Genomic DNA, 20,348 nt, shown 5'->3' with positions numbered 1-20,348 from the left:
CCTCACCCACCCTCATCCCCACCCCTTGCTTCGTCCCGTGCCTCCTCATCCCCCTCGGCAGACCACTTTCTACCTCCCCCAAAATGCACATTCCTCCTTCCCCTTCCTCCCAACCCGATCACATGCTCCCCCGGTGGGGGCGACCGCCTAGCCCTTTTGTTTCTCCCAGTCTTATGCATGCCCTCTCCCCTCGTGACTCCTCTGTCTAACCACTATTCCCCCCATCCCGGCATTCTCAGGCGTTTTTTCACTCGGAAATTAGCGTTATTGCATAATTATGTGTACGTTGATTCCGGCCTCCGACGGGAAACTCCACGACGCTATGAATACTAGTGACATGTACACGCACCTTTCGGGTCAATAAAGTAAAAGGACACATTGACTTGACGGTTTATGGAAAAGGCGAAGATTACCAGGGCAGCTGCGCGTTACTATGCATTGTGGGCAGTGAAGTTTTTATTCTTTCTCCAATTGGATGTCAATCCTTATTGGGCCACAAAAATATAAAATGATTCATCGCTTATCATATTTTCAAACGATGACATGTAAACAGGTTGCTTTTTCGAAAATATATACGACTTCAAAATATTTAGAGGAATGTACTTTGTTCATCTATCCACTAGAGTAAATAGTATTTTTTAAATATGTACTGATTCTGATATGATATATGCGGCTCTCGTGTATGGGTAATAAATACCAATATTTTATTTTGTTCTAACCCAAAATTAATTACCTTTTCAAATGCTGATGCATTATGCATTTAATTTCTTTATTCCACCCGTAATTCCTAATTATTGGACTTTTACTAAAAAAATCATCGATATATAAGTGCGCTTAATTTTCGTTAAATAAATGTTCCTTACAAAGAATTATCCTAGAGGCATACAAAAAGTAAGTTTGTTATTAACCATAGCAAACAAATCATATCATAGCTCTTCCACTAAAATCTGCCAATTTATAATGAAAAAAATAGAACATTCATTTTTTTCCTATTCTCTTTCATATTTTGTTCACGACCAGGAAGAATTTTTACCACATATTACTATGGGTTTGGAATTCCACTTCTGTGGTTTATATTTTCAGCGTTCCACCCTAAGGCGTGAAAAATGCCATTTTAAGGTACCCAAGAACATCGCAGACGCGGGGAATTTTGTGCACTGATTCAATGAGTCAACACCAACGTTTTAGTGCCAATTATTATTGCTTATCGATCCATAAGCCATGGAAGTGATTTAAGCTTTATTTATATAAGTATATAATATACATAATGCATATAATGCATATATTTAATATATATAATATATTAAATATTTTTATAATATTTTTTGTCTATAAAATATTTTTATAATATATATTATATTTAATATATATATTATATATATTATTTATAATATGTATATATATATATTTTTCACGAGAAAGCATCAAAATTTAATGGCTGCATTCGTGTAATATACACACGTATACATTAAACAATGTATATGTTGTTTCCGACACATTATCTTTGACTAAAACTGGTGACTTAACAGATGTCTTCCTCGCACGAATATTAATGGATAGCATTTGTAACTTTTCACCGTTTACTAAGAATGACTATTTAATGGTACGCATTATATTTATTGCTTTCCTTTTCTGAAAACAACATTTTAAAAAGTAACTCCATTCCAAGGACATATATCTTATTTCCAGTTTTCAGGGAAATTTTACGCCAGTGTCTCATTAAATTAAGGACATGATCTCTTTACTAAAAACCCTTACCCCTTTAAAAACCCTTAGATCTCATTCAAAAATTGCACCCTAGAGAGACACTTCTAATGCAAGTAACACTTTTTATTTTGCCAACTGCCTAAAAAACCGATATAAATTTGGATTCATTCGTTCTTAAATTTAAAATTAATACCCTAGAAGTAAAAAAGGGAGCTTTGACCTTCAACCTAGTTCTGCACTTAATATATGTTGCTATTATTTGGAGATGAGTGCTAAAAATTGGACAATTTATTCACACAAGCGATGTTTTAAAATCATAACCGAATTTTCATAATATTATGCGTCATGCATCAGATTAAGTATACGCATTTTTCTAAGGTAGCATTAGAAAAGCTCATGTAATTTTACGGTGATATGAATGCACCTGAGGTCTCGGTCTAACCCAATAATTTTCAAACGAATACTTTGCCAATAATCTCTCCTCACACCCCCCTCCAATACATGAAAACACCAACCCATCCTAGAAGAAAGAGAGGATTTTTAAGCCATCCTAATGTTGTTCTGTCTGGAGTGTTCACTTACTTTTCGATTTAGTTTTCGGGGTAATCATAAGATATAGTATATGAAATGAAAGTTATAAAGCTCTAATACGTGTAATGAATCCTCAGCTGTGCAGTAGTGCACCTTAAAATAAGGATAATATTTCAAAGAAATCTCTCATTCAAAAGTGCATGAAGGTCATGGTTCTTCGTTTGGAACGGTATGGCATGAATGATTCTCCATTTATATGAAACTGAACTTGTCGAAAAATAGGCAAAAAATGATGAACAAGTAATTGTATCGAATCCCCCTCCATTTAACTATCAAACAGAATCACATTACACTAGCCAAATTAAACGAAACAGTATTGAAGGAACAGGTTCCCCTACCCTAAATTGTGAATTCCACACGCCTCGGCTTATTATTGGAAGTATTCTAGCCCAATCAAACCGTCCTTTGGGTTAATTACTATTTTAATGTTGTTTTTATTGTGCAATACATTTTAAATAGATTGCATGAAGTAGTTCACATCCACATGAAGTATTTCATGTGAATGTGAACAGTCCGGTACTTCAGCTATTCATCATCATCTGCGATCATATTTTGACGATGACGAAAAAGTGATATATGAAACTTGATGTTTTCAGACAACTTTGTGTTACTTAAATTGTATGAATTATATAAAGTAAAGTATATTTAAAAGTCTAGTTGTTCTAATGTGTATTATGAGGTTAAATGATATTTTTTGCCATGCTTTTTGGGGCTTAGGAGTGCAATAGAGGCAAGGTTCAAAAACCAACAATTACCAGTAAGACGACTGCTAATCATTAAGTTCAAAAGGGGGTTTGAGCTACCACGAGAGAGGTGCTATGTTGGATTTCCTTAAACTATTTGATATTATTTGGAACCACCTGAGAGTTATGCGAATCTTCGAAATGGCTGTGCCTTACCTTTACCCCCCTCTAGCCTTTCCATCCTCACCAATGACGTCGTGCCTGAGTCTTTATTGGGCAATTCAAACTCTTTATGGAGTCCCTCCCTCTTAACCCTCTTCATTTGAAAGTCTCTCGCTTTCTCTTCTCATTTTCACCCACCCAAACGTTTGACCAATGTGAGTCCTAAATTACCCTCTGCCTCCTAGAACATAATACACCTGGCTGTATTCATCTTGAAAATGACTAGCATGCGACGAAATCTGCTTAGAAAAAAATCTGTGGACATAACAAAGTTTATTTTATTCATAACTCAGTCTTTATCAGAAATCGAGTGTCTTTGTTATCATTTGTAACATTAATAAACCCGCTGGTTATTCTAAAATCTTCAATTTCTCTTCAAGTGATAATCAACTAGACTAGCACTTGTTCCCCACAAAGATTTTGATAACACCGTTCTAATTCAGCGTTAAATGTTTTTAGCACGATATCCGCAGTTCAATGGCATTGATTACTAAGTTCATTATTATTCAACCGGAAAGGTTATTTCCCTACGGTCAGGATAGATCCACGCATAGGTTTGTCCTATAACAGCGATCGTTGCAAGGATCTAACTGTTTAAAAAGAGTATGACGTAATCATAAAGCTTTACCGCAATTTTCCAACATTTATTCATTGGATTTTAAAATGAACGAGAAGTCATTTCAAAATTGATCGTCGTATTTTTTATAATGTAATGTTCTTTAGGGCGCTATAAGTGTATTATATGATTGACTGAAGTATGATCTGTTTGTAGTGTGACACAGAAGAGATAGCATCGCCGGAAGACGATCGTCGTAAACTGAGGGAAACGGTGGACTCAGAAGTCAAAGGATTAAGGAGAGCTCACACCCTCGTGGCAGGCACATCGAGTGAAGACGCCCAAACACTGCTTCCTGTTCTCTAAGTTGTAGACTCTGCACGTTACGTGCATACTTAAAAATGGATTTCCTGTTGAAGAAATATGTCACTGATAATGAAAGTGTTTGTTTATTGCTTGAAAGTAGCGGGAACACACGTGATAGGTGCGTTAGATAATTGGAGTAGTTGCAAGAGCAGATTGACATTCATTGGCCGTGTAAGAGCTCTGAGCTCACATATGGTTCCCCAAGTTGAACTCCGTTATTTTAATTCTCGTCGAAACCAAAGCTATCAATTATAGTCATAAAAGTTGTTAAGTACTGAGTTTAAACATCTATTTATTGGTATAATCGACCACTAGGTTTTGCTACAGTTCGTTCACGGCAAAGTACGTCGTTTCTCGGTGAGTGGTATGATTTGAGAACTTTGCGACTGCTACGTTTATCTCGCATTGCAGCGAGCAACTTTTTAGGAGTGAAAAGAACTGAATGATTATGGTCGCGGTCAAAAGAGAGAAACATTGATGCCGTCAATGGTTCTCTAAAACTTCGCGAGAGCCACCTTTATATCATCGCACAAAATGCAATGGCGATTTAAACGTAACGGATTGTAATTTCCCAGTTCAAGTCCGTGGAATGCTCAATATTTCATGTGCATTTTGCTTGAACACTTCCCCTTAAAATGGGAAGAAAATATGGTCGAACCATTATGACTCTCTGCTTTTGTTGTGGCTCTCAAAGTACTCGTATTATTATGTCATTGAGACATCCACAGCCCTACCTCTTAGTAAAATACAATCTTCAACCAAACTGCAGTTATCTAATGATGTTTTCTAATTCCCTGCGGCAATATTTAATTTTTTGTTATTTAATTATCACAGGGCAAATTACTTCACTCTCCGGAGAATCTTAATAAAGCCATGCACTGCTACTTTTATACCTATATTTTTTCTGGAATGTCATCACGTCGATTTTCCTGCAGGTTAAATTTATGTTTATGGTGCTTGTAATTAGCTTTATATTTGTTGCAATTTCTTCGATGTAGAACTTCAAAATTACTGTGGAGAAACAATTTCAAAGTTTAATGCATATATAGTAGTTCAACACCGTGTTCTTTCCTAAGTAATTTAAACTCCTATTATTTTACTCAACACTCTAAAGCACCCTTGCTTTGTCTCCCCTTTTGTCACCCTTTCGCAGTTTCATTCCACCTTATCCTCCCCATCCACTCTCTAGCTCCCTTTCCTCTCTTTTTCCGTGGTCCCAGAATCCAAGATGCTCTTAATGTTCTCCTCCCCGGTGAGCAACTTTCCCTCTTGAAACCCCAGAACGACCGTTTCATTTAATCCTCTCTTTTACTTTCCCCTCTCCTAAATTCCTTACTTTCGGCCAATTTGTTTGCTACCCTACCCCTGTCACTGTTTCTCCGCCCATCTTCTCCCCACTTTCTCTAAACCATTCCTAATTATCCCCGCCACTGCTAGAAATTCGCAAAGGCCGTGTGCAACTGCTACACCAGGATAACTCAATGTGTTCCGCCCTCCTGCGCGGTGAAAATAAATTCTCCCCATGTGAACCCTTCTCGACTCACCTCACCGAGGAGCTAGTAATAACAGTTTGTGCCGTTAGTCGTAATCTGCGGAAATTCAGAGTAATTACCTAATTGCGAGAGGCATTTACGCAGTTTTCTCTCACGAAGAATCAGCTCTTTTCAAGTACCAAAGAATCTGACGACAACATGACAATTTAAGATTTGGTGTTTAAAATAATATCACCTAACCAAGGATACAGTTTTAGTTTTAGCTATTAGTATTTTGTATCAATAAGCAGATAATAATATTTATTATTATTTCTGAGTATTTCTTATCATATTTGTTGTATTTTCGAAAGTCAGAGAGAATGAATCATTCGAAAAATTGCTGCCATACATGGGATTACCTAGAAGGCAAACTTCTCTATTTCCTTTTCTAAGGAATAATCAAGGAGAAATTTCTCCTTCTTCGACTTTTTATCTAATTATTTGGCTATATGAGTATAAATACATTCATTTCATTTACGTATTCATATCTGGACCCAAATGTCTGTACAGTTTTGTGACTATTTAAATTCAGGTAGCATGTATGAAATTGAGCTGTTTATTTCATCTACTCTTAAATATAATATGAAACTATAATATCTAATATTTGTTATTTCTAGGAAAGTTTTATTAAATGCAAAACTGTAAATACGAGAAAGAGAGTCAAATAAACGAATATAATTTTGTGACATAAACTTCAAGAGGAGTATATCCTCCATTTTATCTGAAAGATGTCGTAAACGGCCATTATTTATCACGTAGTAACAGTATGAATTAGTTCCTTCACACTTTAAAACTTAATGCTTCGCTTTACTTCTTTCTACGTAATTCAAGGTTTATGTAAAAGTACTGATTTATCTTTAGAATGGGATGACTAATTCTGGCACAATTAATGAGAAACATGTTAGAGAAAGATATTAGAAACTTAAGACTATATTAATCTGAGAAAAATAGTAATTATAAATCACTGTAAATAGCTAATGATTATAATTGTGGTTAATTATAACTAAATGTATTATTAACAAAAGAATTTACGTTTTGTCAAAGTCAGCCATTTTCAACTCTGATTTTAGGTTGGAATAATTTTATTCAACGAGATAGCTTATTAGTTTTACCTGGTAGAAATAATGTATTTGTAAAGAAGTATGGAGTAAATTCAACGTTAAACTCGGTAACAAGAAATAGAATGACATCAATGACGAGAAGAGTGAATCACATTGCCTTGTTGAACGGAGAGAACGTAGGTAAGAGACGTGCCTACCTCAGGCGTAGCTCATTCGGAAGGCACTACGATCTAAAGATGAGGACATGCTAGCGTGGAATTTTGAGAGATGAGTTCATATTGGAATACAAAAGCGCAACATTGTAGCTGGAAGAGGAATATTACAGCCAGATTTATCTTAAAAAGAGTCCAATGAGTTCTTTAAGACTTATTGCCGGTGAATATGAGGCCTCTCTGGCTTCTTTCCAAGGAAGTTCACTTTTACGATGTAACGATTTTTTAACGAAAAAAATATTTTCGTTATACATTTTCCTTTCTTAATGTGGTTACTTTAATAGTAAAGATTTATGATTTATGAAGAATGATTTATTTGCAGGCTGACTTACTGACTGAAGCTGTGGGCGAGGATATGGTACTTAATGTCTGCTTGTAATCTAGCCTGACTTAGATATATTTGGAATTCGACACCAAATACAAGGCCTTGTCAGTATCAAGAGAATGAAATTATCTTTCCAAGTGAACTTGAAATAAATAGATTAATTATCACTACACATATTCTCCAAGATTGCAGATGCAAGGGTCTTTGTAAACCTTTAACTTGGGAACGACTCTCTTTTATTTACGTCCAAGACGCAACCGCTGCCCTCGACTGTCGCATTTCCCTTTAGTTACTCCCTCCCCGCTCCTTCTCCCTCCGGCCTCTCGCTCTATCTCCCCCATCTCCGCCTCCCCAGGGCCCCACCCTGCGGCCTCCCAAATCTCAGGCCTCTCCGGCGGGGTGGCTCATCTGCGGGGATTTCGTTTGAGCACCGCGATTAAGGAGAGGGGCCGGAGGGCTGAGAGAGGGGGTGAAGTGTAGGGGGGCCATGAGGTGGAGTAAGGGCGTGTATGGGGGAGGGGATACGCAGGCGAGGTTCTTACAGGGGCGAGGAGGAGGGCCCCGGGCGATCACGGGGCAGGGGCGATCCTTGAAAGGAGCGGGAGGCGGTGGCGGTGGAAAGGGGCGGTTTAAGGAGAAGTGATTCGTAGTTCCTTGATCCACACGGAAGGCTTTTACCGCCCCAGTGATTCTTCAATTAGGGTTCATTCTCCTGCGCGGAACATAATGATTGGTTTAAGGATTTTGAATGTGTGTGTGGGGGCGGGGCAGGGGTGGAGGAGGCGTGGTTCGGTCTGGGGGAGTAACTGCGGGGATATTCTCTCGCTCTCTCTTCCACCCTTTCACGTGCTCACCTCCCTCCTCCCCCCCACATCCCACTTTTAGTCAGGGGCAAAAGCGGGGCTTTGCTCATTTCATCCCGCTTTAAGAGCGGCGATAGAAATCGCCCAAGAGATTGCGGGCCGGGGGTTATTCCCGCGGGGGCCTCGGCTTTGATAGCGCGGGGTTGAGGGGGTGAGATAAAGGTCGCACTAAAAGTTCCATGTACGGCGGTAAACAAGTGAGTCTTTAATTGCCGCTCTCCGCGGAAATAATAATGCCCAACGGTACTTTCTTGGATATCCAAAACGATTATGGTGCATAACTTCTCAATAGATCGCTGCTTAAAGAAAGTATGTGTCGGATAGAAATACCATAACCTGAAAATTAGGTAAGATCTCTTTAGCTTTGCAGCTATTTATTACGAGATAGAAAGATAACAAATTGTTTGGCATCAGGTATGAGATAACTCGTGATTGTATCCAAACCGAGCCAAATTCGGCGGAAAAAGAAACTGTCCTTCTTAGAGCACAAAATATCGATAAGAATAATTTGACGAGGTAGCTAGAAATTCCCTGCTTTCATGTGAAAAATATAGCACCGCTATCGCAAGATTGCTATCATCTGCAAAATATTTTCCTATCGCAGGGTCGATACTTGGGTCAAATTATTACAGTGTGCTTTTAGGCGCCGACTTCAGTAAAACATTAACCTATTGCAATAATCTAGATCAAAATATTATGCCAAGAACTTGAGTTTCTTTTCCTGAATATGACTATATACAATAAATCAGATAATTTATCTGACTATCTTTAATCTGTTTAGTCCATTCGCCATTGTCTGAAGGCGCTAGGGTGAAAATGTATTCATTATTGCTGATGCACACATTCATCAAAGTGATTGGAAAAAAATATTTATTAATGGCGGCAATACACGTGCAACTAATAATTGTGAATCTTAACGGTTTGAGATGACTGAATATTTTTGCGTCAAATTAAGCCACACAAGCCACGGATGAAAACTTGCACTCCGAATCGGACTTTAATAATATCGGTAATGAAAAAATAGTAACTTAGTGATTCCACAAAACATTTTCTGTGGAATCACAAAATTAGCTATTTTTACATTTCCAATGTGAATCGATTCCATAGAATTAAGCCTGAAACCATCAATTTAATAATTTAGTCAGAATTTTTACTATGAATCCTATTTTTACTGGCAGACTGAAGTCTTTAGTTTTCATATGGTATTGTACGTTATCATATGTGGTTTTATCTTGATCTTTTCTTCTATTATACATAACTCAGTCTTTATACTTAGAGTGAATTTTTCTAAGTCCATATTATATATATATATATATATATATTATATATATATATATATATTTTATAATAAGGTAAGTTTAGCAGCCTATACTTATTTTTTTATAACTGTGTAATTCACTTTAAATAATACCATTAAAACCAAATTCAAATATCCAATTAGATCCAAATATTCAAATCGAAAATCAAATGAGCACAAGAGAGAAATATTTTGATACTCACGACCCTTCTTGTTTTCTATTGACATTGATGATGGTTTTAGGTGTTTCGATTCCGTTGCGTGCTGCATTCATTAGATAGTCTGTAATAGCTGGCCTGAAAACGACCTCTAACGTGGGCAAGTCAGAGCGTATATGATGCTTCATCTCAGTGGAAAATGGCCTCAGCAGTCGTTATACTTATTTCAATATTCTCATATATACGTATACCCATTTTTCAAGGAACGTTTTCTAACAATTTCAATTGTTTTGTGAACTTGCTGAAGGTTTTCGCAATACTTAGAAGTGACTAGTCGTCATGAAACGTCCGAATCTACGATTAAATAGGTACGATGCCTTAATTTAAATAGCCCCATTTTATTGAACATGCCTGCAAGTAATGAATTAAGATATTAGCTCTATTTGCACCTTGTATATTCACGCACTTTACTTTCATCAAACTTCTTTCACGTCAGAAATGCACAACGGCCGATATCATCTATGTATTGAAAACTCCTTTTTTAATTAAATAAATGGGCTGTTCTAATTGGTTATGTTCTTAGTTGAGTTTAAATTATGTTGTTCCATTACTTCAAATCTGCCTCCATTTAATTAATACATACCGTTGAGAATAAGATATCCAGGGACTAAAAACTATATAAAGAAATCGTTCCATATGATGAAATGATCATACAAGTCAAGAGCCACCACAAAATGGCTGGGCTTACTTCAAGTATGCGTAGGAACACAGGAAGACGAGAACTCCGTGAGCAGGTCAACAGGAAGGACAGCCAAGTTCTAAAAAGAAATCTTCCAAACACACACAAGGAGTCACCCTCGTTTTCTAGAACTCCAAAACGACATTAGACGCTCCTCGAGAAAACTTCCCGGTGTCGCAGAGGCTTTCGCCTTGTGTTTTCACTTCCAGGGTGGCCGATGGCGGTCGAGAGGCCCGAGGGAGGATGTGGGAGCAAATTGAATGTCGAGCCTTCTTTACGGGCGTTTGGACAAGTGAGAACCGTCGAGTTTTGCGGCGTGGAGTGTCGGTTTGAAGTGGCAGTGGGTTTATGGAGTGTACGCGGGGTGTCTTGGGGAGCGGGGGAGGGAAGGAGAGTTCGGATTCGGAATAGGACAGTGGAACCTCTGTGTAGGGGCGTCCGCGCACTTGCGGGGGCCTCTGTTTACCTTTGTCCCCGCCGATCCCTGCCTTCCCCTTCCCTCAGCGGCACTGCCCGGCCAACCACCCTCGTCGCCATTTATCATCCCTCCTCCGCCAACCAACCCCGTTTCCCTTCCCCCATCCACGAAACTAGAAAGATTCCATGTCTATCTCCTTAGAAGTCGTTCGGGTGTGGCCATCCATATCTCGTGGTACGTTACTTCGCGAGTGATTTGCACGGGAAACGCGAGGAGAGCGAGCCGGAGTACGTCACCTCGGCGGGTCTCGCCGAAGTAAACGGCAGGTAACGGTGCACACAAATGCTCGAAATCTGAACCCTTCCCGCTTTGCCCAAATGTGCGTATTCAAGTCCAACCACGTTGAATTCGGATTCGTATTCTTTTTTTAAGTGTATGGGCGACTGTATTCTTTTAAACGCTTTTTTCCCGCCGTCGCATTAAATTTCGTGTCTAAGCAAATGGTTTGTCAATCTAATAGTGAGCTGGAAAATATTCTCGCAAGTAGTGTTATGAAAATTAAATCAACTTCAATTACAAGCAAGCAGTTGGGTGGGCTGAGAGAAGGGGATAAATTACCTGCTATAGGTATGTGACAACACAAAGTGAGTACATATGTTGAAAAGCTATTTTTTAAAGGCGTAATTAGAAGTAATTTACTATTTGTGAAAATGTACCAAATTAACCCTTTAAGCTTTAGGGGATCAATTATAACTAAACCCTAATAACTAAAGAGAAACACTTCCTTGAAATTAATGAGATAAGAACTATTAATCGTAAGAATAAGAAGAATGATTTGATTACCAATGCCTCCACTTTTACATTATCTCCGCTGGCATATTTTATATAGAGTGACCCGAAATAGGTGTAATTTTTCCGGAATGACACGCATACGTGTAAATAATTGCCTAGCAATGAACCGTTTGTGTCTATGATTCAATTGAATCCAAGCCGTCCTCATGGCTTGATTATCGCTTTCAAATGAAAAAAATTCATCTGCTTCAAACGGCTGAAGTAAGGATGACTCTAGGAATAGCTATTTATTCGTTGGTCGGGAAGATTAGGGTTGTCTTTTTAGTAAATGTTATTCGAGATGTTTAATGGATTCGATTTGTTAAATATGTACTCATTTCATCTTATATTTTTTAAATTTATTATGTTTTCTTTTTCTCATACACAAATTTATCTCTCTTAAACCCTCCCTCAAGAATACGACACAATACAAGGGTATCAAAAATGCATTTTCACTTCATGAAAAAGCTTGAATAAAAAACCTCTCTTTCGACTCATTAGGACACCTTTGAGGAAGAAAGTTTGCCTGAAACTATTCATATCTATTTAAATGCGATACCTGTAAAATCATGAGAGGTTAAAAATGAATACCAAACCATGGCTGTCGAAAATTGTGGAGTAGTTAAAGTGTATAGCCATTCATGCCTGAGTTGTGGAAAAAGTTGTCAGGAAAAATCTTTTCATTTAATTATAAATCAACAGAGCTTATACACCATAAAATTACACTAGGTTACGATTTTTTGTTTTAAAAGACTAGACTGGAAAAGGTTGTATTTTTTAGTATATTTTGTTTAACCACGTTATCTATGAATTATTTTAATACCGAGTAGTGCACTTCAGTATTAATCAACTCTTTGAAAACAAAGATAAAACGTTGGCCGCTCTTTTACGCAAACGTGGTCCTCAAACAGGAAAGAGTGATGATGACGCACAGGTTATTGTCACGAATGTCAAAACATTAGTGAATTTTATGGTATGCAATTTTTAAATGTTAAAAAGAAGCACATTACCTCAGGGCCACATTTAGAAGCCTTTCAATTTCATTATGATTAATCACGGGCCCACGGGCAATTCATGCAACTGATTGGCTACAATTGGCTGCAGGTGATTGGCTAATCATAGGAACATCTCTTCATTGCTCTCGCTAAGTAAATATTGAAAATTGGTACCGTATGCCTCCGCATAATTTTGAATGAATATGAGATGTTCTTCAAAAATTATCGCCATTATTTACATTAATGCAATTGTTTATAATAAATCAAGAAAGGTTATCCTTCAGCTTCAAAACAACCGCATCATCTAGTTACATTCATGCACATCGAGTTAAATGTTTTCCTACTTTTTATTTCTATCCTAGTCATGATTTCGCCAAGTTATCCTTTGCCGATTGGGTTACCCGGTCATCAATGTATTCTTCCCCTAATTTCAAAGGCCTTGGGGTCAAGTCTCGCCTCAACCATGGATATTTGTATTGAGTTAAATGACAAAGGGGTCCTCATGAGTTTAAGATTGCTATTAATAAAGATATTATTACTATTATTACACTTTTCCCAGTTCATGAAATACGTTTTTAATGCACATCCACATTTCGGCCTCTGATTTACACAGCATATGAGGTCTTATTTTTACAATAAAGTTGTTAATTGCCACATTCAAATTCAGTTCAATTCACATTCAATTCGTTTAAATAGAGCTATTAGATATCCAAATTTCGCATTATCCGAATAATTGTGCTTTTCACATATTTAAAATAAACGGCAGTATTCATTGTGCAATCCTCACGTACGGGCATTGTAAATCTCATGTGTTATCAAATATTGAGTGTGGTAGCGATATAGGACTCGTACCCATTGCTGTTGCTATTGCTATTGAATACAAACCAGCTGTTGAACGTATTTTTCTTCATACCAAATGGTAGAGAGCAGAAAAATTCTATAGACAAAATGGTAGGGAGAAATATGCAATAGTTGCGTCTTCTAAAAAAAAATTCTCGCTTTTCTCAAAAAAGTAAACCCGACAGGAATTTGTCTTTGAGTTGGCCACGGGTGTGTATGTTCATCCTCCCCCCACTGCCCGTCTATTTCCTCTTCCCCTGAGACGAATAAAGGAGGCGAGCAGTTTGAAAGTTGAAGGACAGAGACAGGGGAGCTCGAGAAAGAGGACTTTGAGAATGTAAGACGCGTGGGAGGGGTAGGAGTTAGGAAAAACATGTGGTAGGGGTGGGCGGAGAAAGTAAAATGTAATTAGAGGTGTGTGGGAGTGTTGGGTGAACAGAAAAACCTTTCATGAGATGGGTCTTCAGGAGTATGTCAAAAGCACACTTTGAGATGCGGAGAGTCAGAGCACAGTAAATCAATGTAGTGAAAACTCAAATATTTTGACCAATAAACAAAAGTTGCTCTTATTAACGGCAACAGTAGTAGTAGTTTTGAGGGGAGGCGACCGACAGCTGAGGTCATTTGCGCCATAGGGGATGGACAGGAAAGGATGAAGGGTGGAGAGAAACCCGGCGTCGGCATTAGCCTACTCTTTACGAAAGGCGCCAAGGGGTCCGCGGCTTAACGTCCCATCCGACGGACGGCGTACTCACCCAAAGTGCCCTCCACAAAGCACCTCAAGTAGGGATCGAGATACCTCTGAAAAATATTCAACACCGCCGGGATTTGAACCCGCGCCCTCAGGGTGGGAAGCCAGTACGTGAGCCCCCGCACCATCTCGATCCAAATAACCAGGAAGTTAGTTAAAAAGTTATCATATGCGACATAAATTCTCATGTGGCAGAAAAGGAAATCGAACTGAAATGAAGAATTTAAAAAATGCAGCTCAAAGTTTAATCAATTGTATAAAAATTAATGTTGAGTGAAAATCTCTCTACAAAGTTAAGATAGAGCAATAGAAAGGCGAGAAAATACCAATTGTTGAAAATTCATTGTTTTGGGGATGGAATATTTCATAATTGTAAAATGTCCTCACATCGGTGAACGTGAGCGGAATACCTCGTTAAAGTAACTGCTAAAGTAATCTCCAGCAGTCCTTTCAATTGGTGAATTGTAATGTACAATAGCTTTTATAGTTAATGAGTAGAAAAAAATGAGTTTTGCCATTTATTTTGAATTAAATTGCATATCCAAAGCACGAGGGTAATACGTACTCAGGTGTTAAAATCTGGGAGTAAATCGAGACAATGGAATGGTGGTGATTTATGCGTAAGATGTGGTGCGATATAATTCAGAAAATTTTCAAAAAACCTTTGCGTCAGGTGTCATAAATTTTACTCTTAAAAGTTGCCAGGGAACGAGTCCCAGAGTGAGTGGGACGGGAGAGATGGTGCCGCTTGACATTCTGAAAGATGGGTGAACGGTTTTTGGTGCACGTTTGGCGTGGGGTGGGGGGCAGGGTGCTCGGGGTGAGTTGGGTTTATGTGTTCCGGGATGGTGGGATGCGGAAAGGGGAGGGGAAGAGCGGGTTGGCGGGCGTGGATAGGAACGCGGGATGTGTAAATGGTCGGGAATGGCGCGGGGGTGCGGGAAAGGGTGTGTGTGTGTGTGGAGGCAAAGGGGAGGTACTCCGACGTGTGTGGCCCCACCCCTTCCCCGTTTCCCTCATACCCACGCCCGGCGGCGCGGTGGGGTGTAATTGAGATTCGCATCTGGAAGACATTCAAACCCATTCAGAGCAGGGCAGGAGTAGGCGCGCGGAGCGATTTGGCTCTCGTCTTCAGAGGGCGCATCCAGTGAGACGTAAGCACTTCACCCACCCTTCCTCTTCTCCCTCCCCCCCCCCATCCTCCCCCTTCCTCTTCTCCCCATTTCACGCCAAACCCTTTCCAACTCTATCCATTTCCCCTTTCCTCCCGGAACCCTTTTGTTTTTCCTTCTCTCCGCGTAATCTTTGGCCGTTCCCCTCCTCCTCAAACCTGCCCCACCCCACCCAACACTCCATCCCCCTCCCCGCACGTGTCTATTTTCCTCGGCTTTTTCAGAGTATTTTCGAGCTTTCTGAGTGTTTCAACGTGGTGATGCGTTAGTTTCCATTTCACCCAATCCCCGCGCGGAGAGTCTCAACAGTCGGTTTCCCGGTGTGGGAATCGGATTCGACTGTTCGATAGCATTGAATATCTCGCAAGTTCTCCGTGTAATTTTTTCCCCCAACCGCCACTCTAATGTGTCCATTCGTGGGATTGGGTACTGTTTCGTTCGCGCGTTTAATTAATAATTTCCTCCAGCCATTAAATTTGCCCTATCAGCGATGCGGGTCGCTCTGGCAAAAGGTGATAATCGGTGCGAAAACGTTTCCAGGTTTTAATTTCAACCCAAGTATAAAAGGAGTCGTTAAAACAGGTATGAGTAAAGTCAGTAAACAAAGACCTATCGGTTTAAATTCAAGTCTGTGGGAGAACCCATGAAGTGTGAGATTAGGAAGCTAATATCTTCGAGCCGCATGCTTTGCTTTAAAAAGCTTACTGCTTCTCTTCAAGTGCCGATTATTCCCGGCTAGCTTTACGGCGGACATAACTTATTCCACTAGCAGCGGTTACTGTGGGAAGCCCTCCATCTTTTTGGCCACTCATGTCGTTAACATATATGGGTAATGAGGCTATGAGAGAATTAGGAATGAGTTCATGGGTCAATAGAAACCCGGCGTCGGAATCTTTACAATTAACACCAATGGGGTCCGAAGTTTAATTTTCCATCCGTTATTTTGCACTTTGGTTAACGAGAAAATTCTGGGATAACCTCTTCATTCAAATAGATCTTTTGTGATACTGCTACGATCATGAGCTTAGCTTAAAGAGTGCCAATGCTTAAAAATAATCAAATACAACGCTGTCATGAGAAGTTATTTTTAACAAAGACTTTCGTGATTCATATGTGAAGTCCATGAGTCCAATGAAATTTTGGAAATTGAACTTTGGTTCATTGTTTAGAAAACAGATGTAACCCTTATACCTTACATACCTAATAATAATTGGACCACCCAAATACTACAATAGAAAGGGTGCCATTTTCGCTGTTATTTTTTATTTTTCCATTAGTTCCATGAATTACTATTCTTAATAACCTTAAAAAAATATTAAATCGACTATTGGACTTTCAAAGGCAAATGAAAATAATTTTTTTTATCCCTAAATTTCGCATTTTTTATAAATATAAACCATAAACACAGTAATCAACCCGAAGGTCGGTTTAGTAGGTGATGTATGTGTATATATATATGTATATATATATATATATACATATATATACACATATATATATATATACCATATATGATTTATATTTATATAAACCATATATAAATATAAATAAATAAATATATAAATATATATAATATAAATATATAAATATAAATATATATATATAAATATTAATATAAACCATAAACACAGTAATCAACCCGAAGGTCGGTTTAGTAGGTGATGTATGTGTGTATATATATATATATATATATATATATATATATATATATATATATATATATATATATATATAAACGAAAAGATGAAATTTAATATAAAAATTAGGGATAACTTCACCATTTGTAGACCAAATGAATTCTGAAGTCATTGATATAGCCTTTAAAATGAAATGTAGCTGTTGACATTTTCTTTTTGCATTGTATTTTACAGCTCATATTTTGCACGCCACCCTCAATTTCTATGCTCATTGCTCATATTCATTGTTCAATAAATAGTTAACGAACGCTCATAACATTACTTAGCACTCTACCTCCTTCGCCTATAATTGTAGTTTGGTATTTTTCTTCACCTGTCAAATCATTCCCTGGGTTTATTACTGAGGTATATTTTTTCGTAAACGCTCACGAGAAAAATTTTGTAACATTCATTGAATGGCGAAATGTTCACTTACTAGCTTCAAATGGCTAATCATTAGGTGATCTCCACTTGGCAGATCGAACCAAATTTCGGTTTAATTTTTTTTTTTATATCTAGGTTATATTCATGTGGTCATATTGATTATGTTATTCTATGTTGAATTCAACAATAAGTATTGACTTTCTGAATTCATCCAAATTTACATCTTTGTTTAACTACGCTGGAAATCCCGACCAACGATGAGTGCTCGCGCTCCAGTTGTGATGTCCATCTCAATTCTGTATGATTGTTTGACTTCTATTTTGGCATGCATAGCCATTTTATTTCCTGTCCTTGAATCTTACTTACTTTAAATATATATGTCGTTAAATATATATATATTTATAAAATTTTCTGATTCGGAAACTTTTCAGACCACCCATGTATATATATATATATATATATATATATATATATTTTTTTTTAAAGGTAATCTACCGGTTAAGGTAGGTTTTTCGATGGACACAACTACCAAACAAATATTTTGTGGCTACTAACAAAACACAACCCTAAATTCTACTCTACACCAGGTCCCTCTTCATCTCTGAGTACTTTCTTCCGCCCTTCATCCCGTCCAACATCCCTATCCTGTTCCTTCCCTTTCCTCTTTTGCCCAACATTCTACCCTCTATCACAGTCTTCAACATCCCACTGCCGGTCAACACCCCCTTCATCCACTTTTCCTGCCTCCATAGGATTGCTCCCAACAAACCCCTCTCTTCGCCCACCATACCAAGTACTTCCTCATTTGTTTTCTTCTCTGTCCATTTCACCTTCTCCATTCTTCTCCACACCCACATTTCAAAAGCCTCCAGTCTACGTCTATCCTCCTGCTTCAATGACCACGTTTCCGCGCCGTACATAGCTACGCTCCATATCAAAGTTTTTACGAGTCTTTTCTTAACATCCTTACTCAAAGACCCCGTCATCAACTCCCTCCTCCTCGTGAAAGCCTCTTTGCCTAGCGCAATTCTTCTCCTTACGTCCCTACTACTTTGACCGTGTTGGTCCAAAACACTACCGAGATACGTAAACTGTTCTACCTGCTCTAGTTTTTGCCCTCCTATTTTAATGTTAAGCTTGCCCTTTTTCTTTCTAGAAAATCGCATAACCTTTGTTTTATTAATGTTGATTCTCATCCCATACCTGTCGCACTGAATTTCCAATTCACTCAGCAATGCTTGCAGCCCCTTGGCTGACTGACAAACTAAAGCTTGGTCATCAGCAAACCTAACTGATTTTACGAATTCCCCGCCCACTTTCATTCCTACCTCTAGTTCTTCCCATGCCTCTTTGATCATTTCCTCTGCATACAGGTTGAACAGCAACGGTGATAATGGGCAACCCTGCCTTACACCCCTTCCTAACACTGCCCATCCTGACTCCCCGTTTCCCACCCGCACCTGAGCAGTCTGAGACATGTACAGGTTGCGGATTAGCCTCCTTTCCCTCCAATCTATTCCTATTTTCTGCAGAATACTCATTAGTTTTTCCCAATTCACTCTATCAAACGCTTTTTCGAAATCTACGAAACAGGCAAATACCTCCTGGTTGTGTTCTATATTCCTCTCGATTAATAATCTCATTACTGCAATGGCATCACGCGTACCTCTCCCCTTCCTAAACCCAAACTGATCATCCCCTAAGTAACCATTTGCCCTACTCTCTATCCTTTTGTTTATGATCCTGAGAACAACTTTAGCTGCGTGGGATATCAAACTAATTGTCCTATAGTCCTCACATGACGTGGCCTTTACCTTTTTCGGAATCGGAACTAAAACTGCTCTCACAAAGTCTTCCGGCCAGATTCCCTCCTCATAAATGCTACGGATCAGCCCATATAGCCTCTTCCTCCCACATTTTCCTAAGCATTTTAAAAGTTCCACGGGAATGTTATCTACCCCCACGGCCTTATTTAGTTTCATCTCCCTTAATGCCCTTTCTATCTCATTGTCTAGTATGCCTGGACCTAAGCTGTCTTCCTCTACGTCATTTTCTTTTTCAATGTCTAACTGTGTTGGTCTGAGTTCTTTACTATACAGTTCTTCTATATACTCCTTCCATCTCTCTTGGATCTTTCCTGCGTCAACTATTACCTTACCCGCCTTATCTCTAACTGTTAGCATAGCTCTTCCTTTCTTACTTCCCGATAACGATTTAACTTTGCTGTACAGCGCACCGATTTCACCCTTCCTCTGGAGACTTTCCATATCCTCGCACTGCGTCTTCCACCATGCGTCTTTTGCCTTATTTGTTGCCCGCCTCAATTTATTGTTCAATTCTTTGTACTTCATTTTGCCTAATTCTGTATTTATATTCTTCCATTTTCGCCGCTCATCCATCTTTGTAATCATCTCATCCGTGATATATATATATATATATATATATATATATATATATATATATATATATATATATATATATATTATATATATATATGTGTGTGTGTGTGTGTATAGATATACCCAGTACTTGAATTCTGTCCTTCTCTTCCTTGAGAAAGGTGGCTTTGATCACCGAAAATTCGAAACCTAGTGAGTTTCTTTTCTTTTTTGTGTGTTTCTGTGGAATTGTCTGTGTCCACTAGTGCTAACATTTATGCTCGTGCATTGTTATTCACGTCCGTGAGACTTTCAAAAAAGTGTTATGTATATGTGTGTGTATATATATATATATATATATATATATACCTAATGACATGCCACACCAGAGGAATATCTATCCCACCAGAAGAAATTTATTTACACACAAATAACAACGCCAGCAGATTGCGGGCTACTCTCTAGCAATTTAGACCTGTTATCGGTACAATCGTTTTATGCGCATGCCGTCTCTCCTTTCGCCGTAGCAAAGGATGTGGGTTACGAGGCTTCGATTTTTTTAAACAACAAAATTAAGACGTTACCCTTAAA

At 38.5% G+C, this 20,348-nt stretch overlaps 1 protein-coding gene across 1 annotated transcript in view; it reads right to left on the bottom strand.

Annotated features, from left to right (window-relative positions):
- The window catches only part of Ptx1 (pituitary homeobox homolog Ptx1), a 261,443-nt gene that overhangs the window by 82,168 nt on the left and 158,927 nt on the right, over nt 1-20,348 (bottom strand). The window lies entirely within an intron of this gene.

This window comes from Hetaerina americana, unplaced genomic scaffold (assembly GCF_022747635.1).
Source record: "Hetaerina americana unplaced genomic scaffold, ioHetAmer1.1.p SCAF_19, whole genome shotgun sequence".
NCBI classification, from domain to species: Eukaryota; Metazoa; Arthropoda; class Insecta; order Odonata; family Calopterygidae; genus Hetaerina; species Hetaerina americana.
Note: the sequence above shows the minus strand (reverse complement) of the source record. Positions and strands in the feature narration are given on the sequence as shown.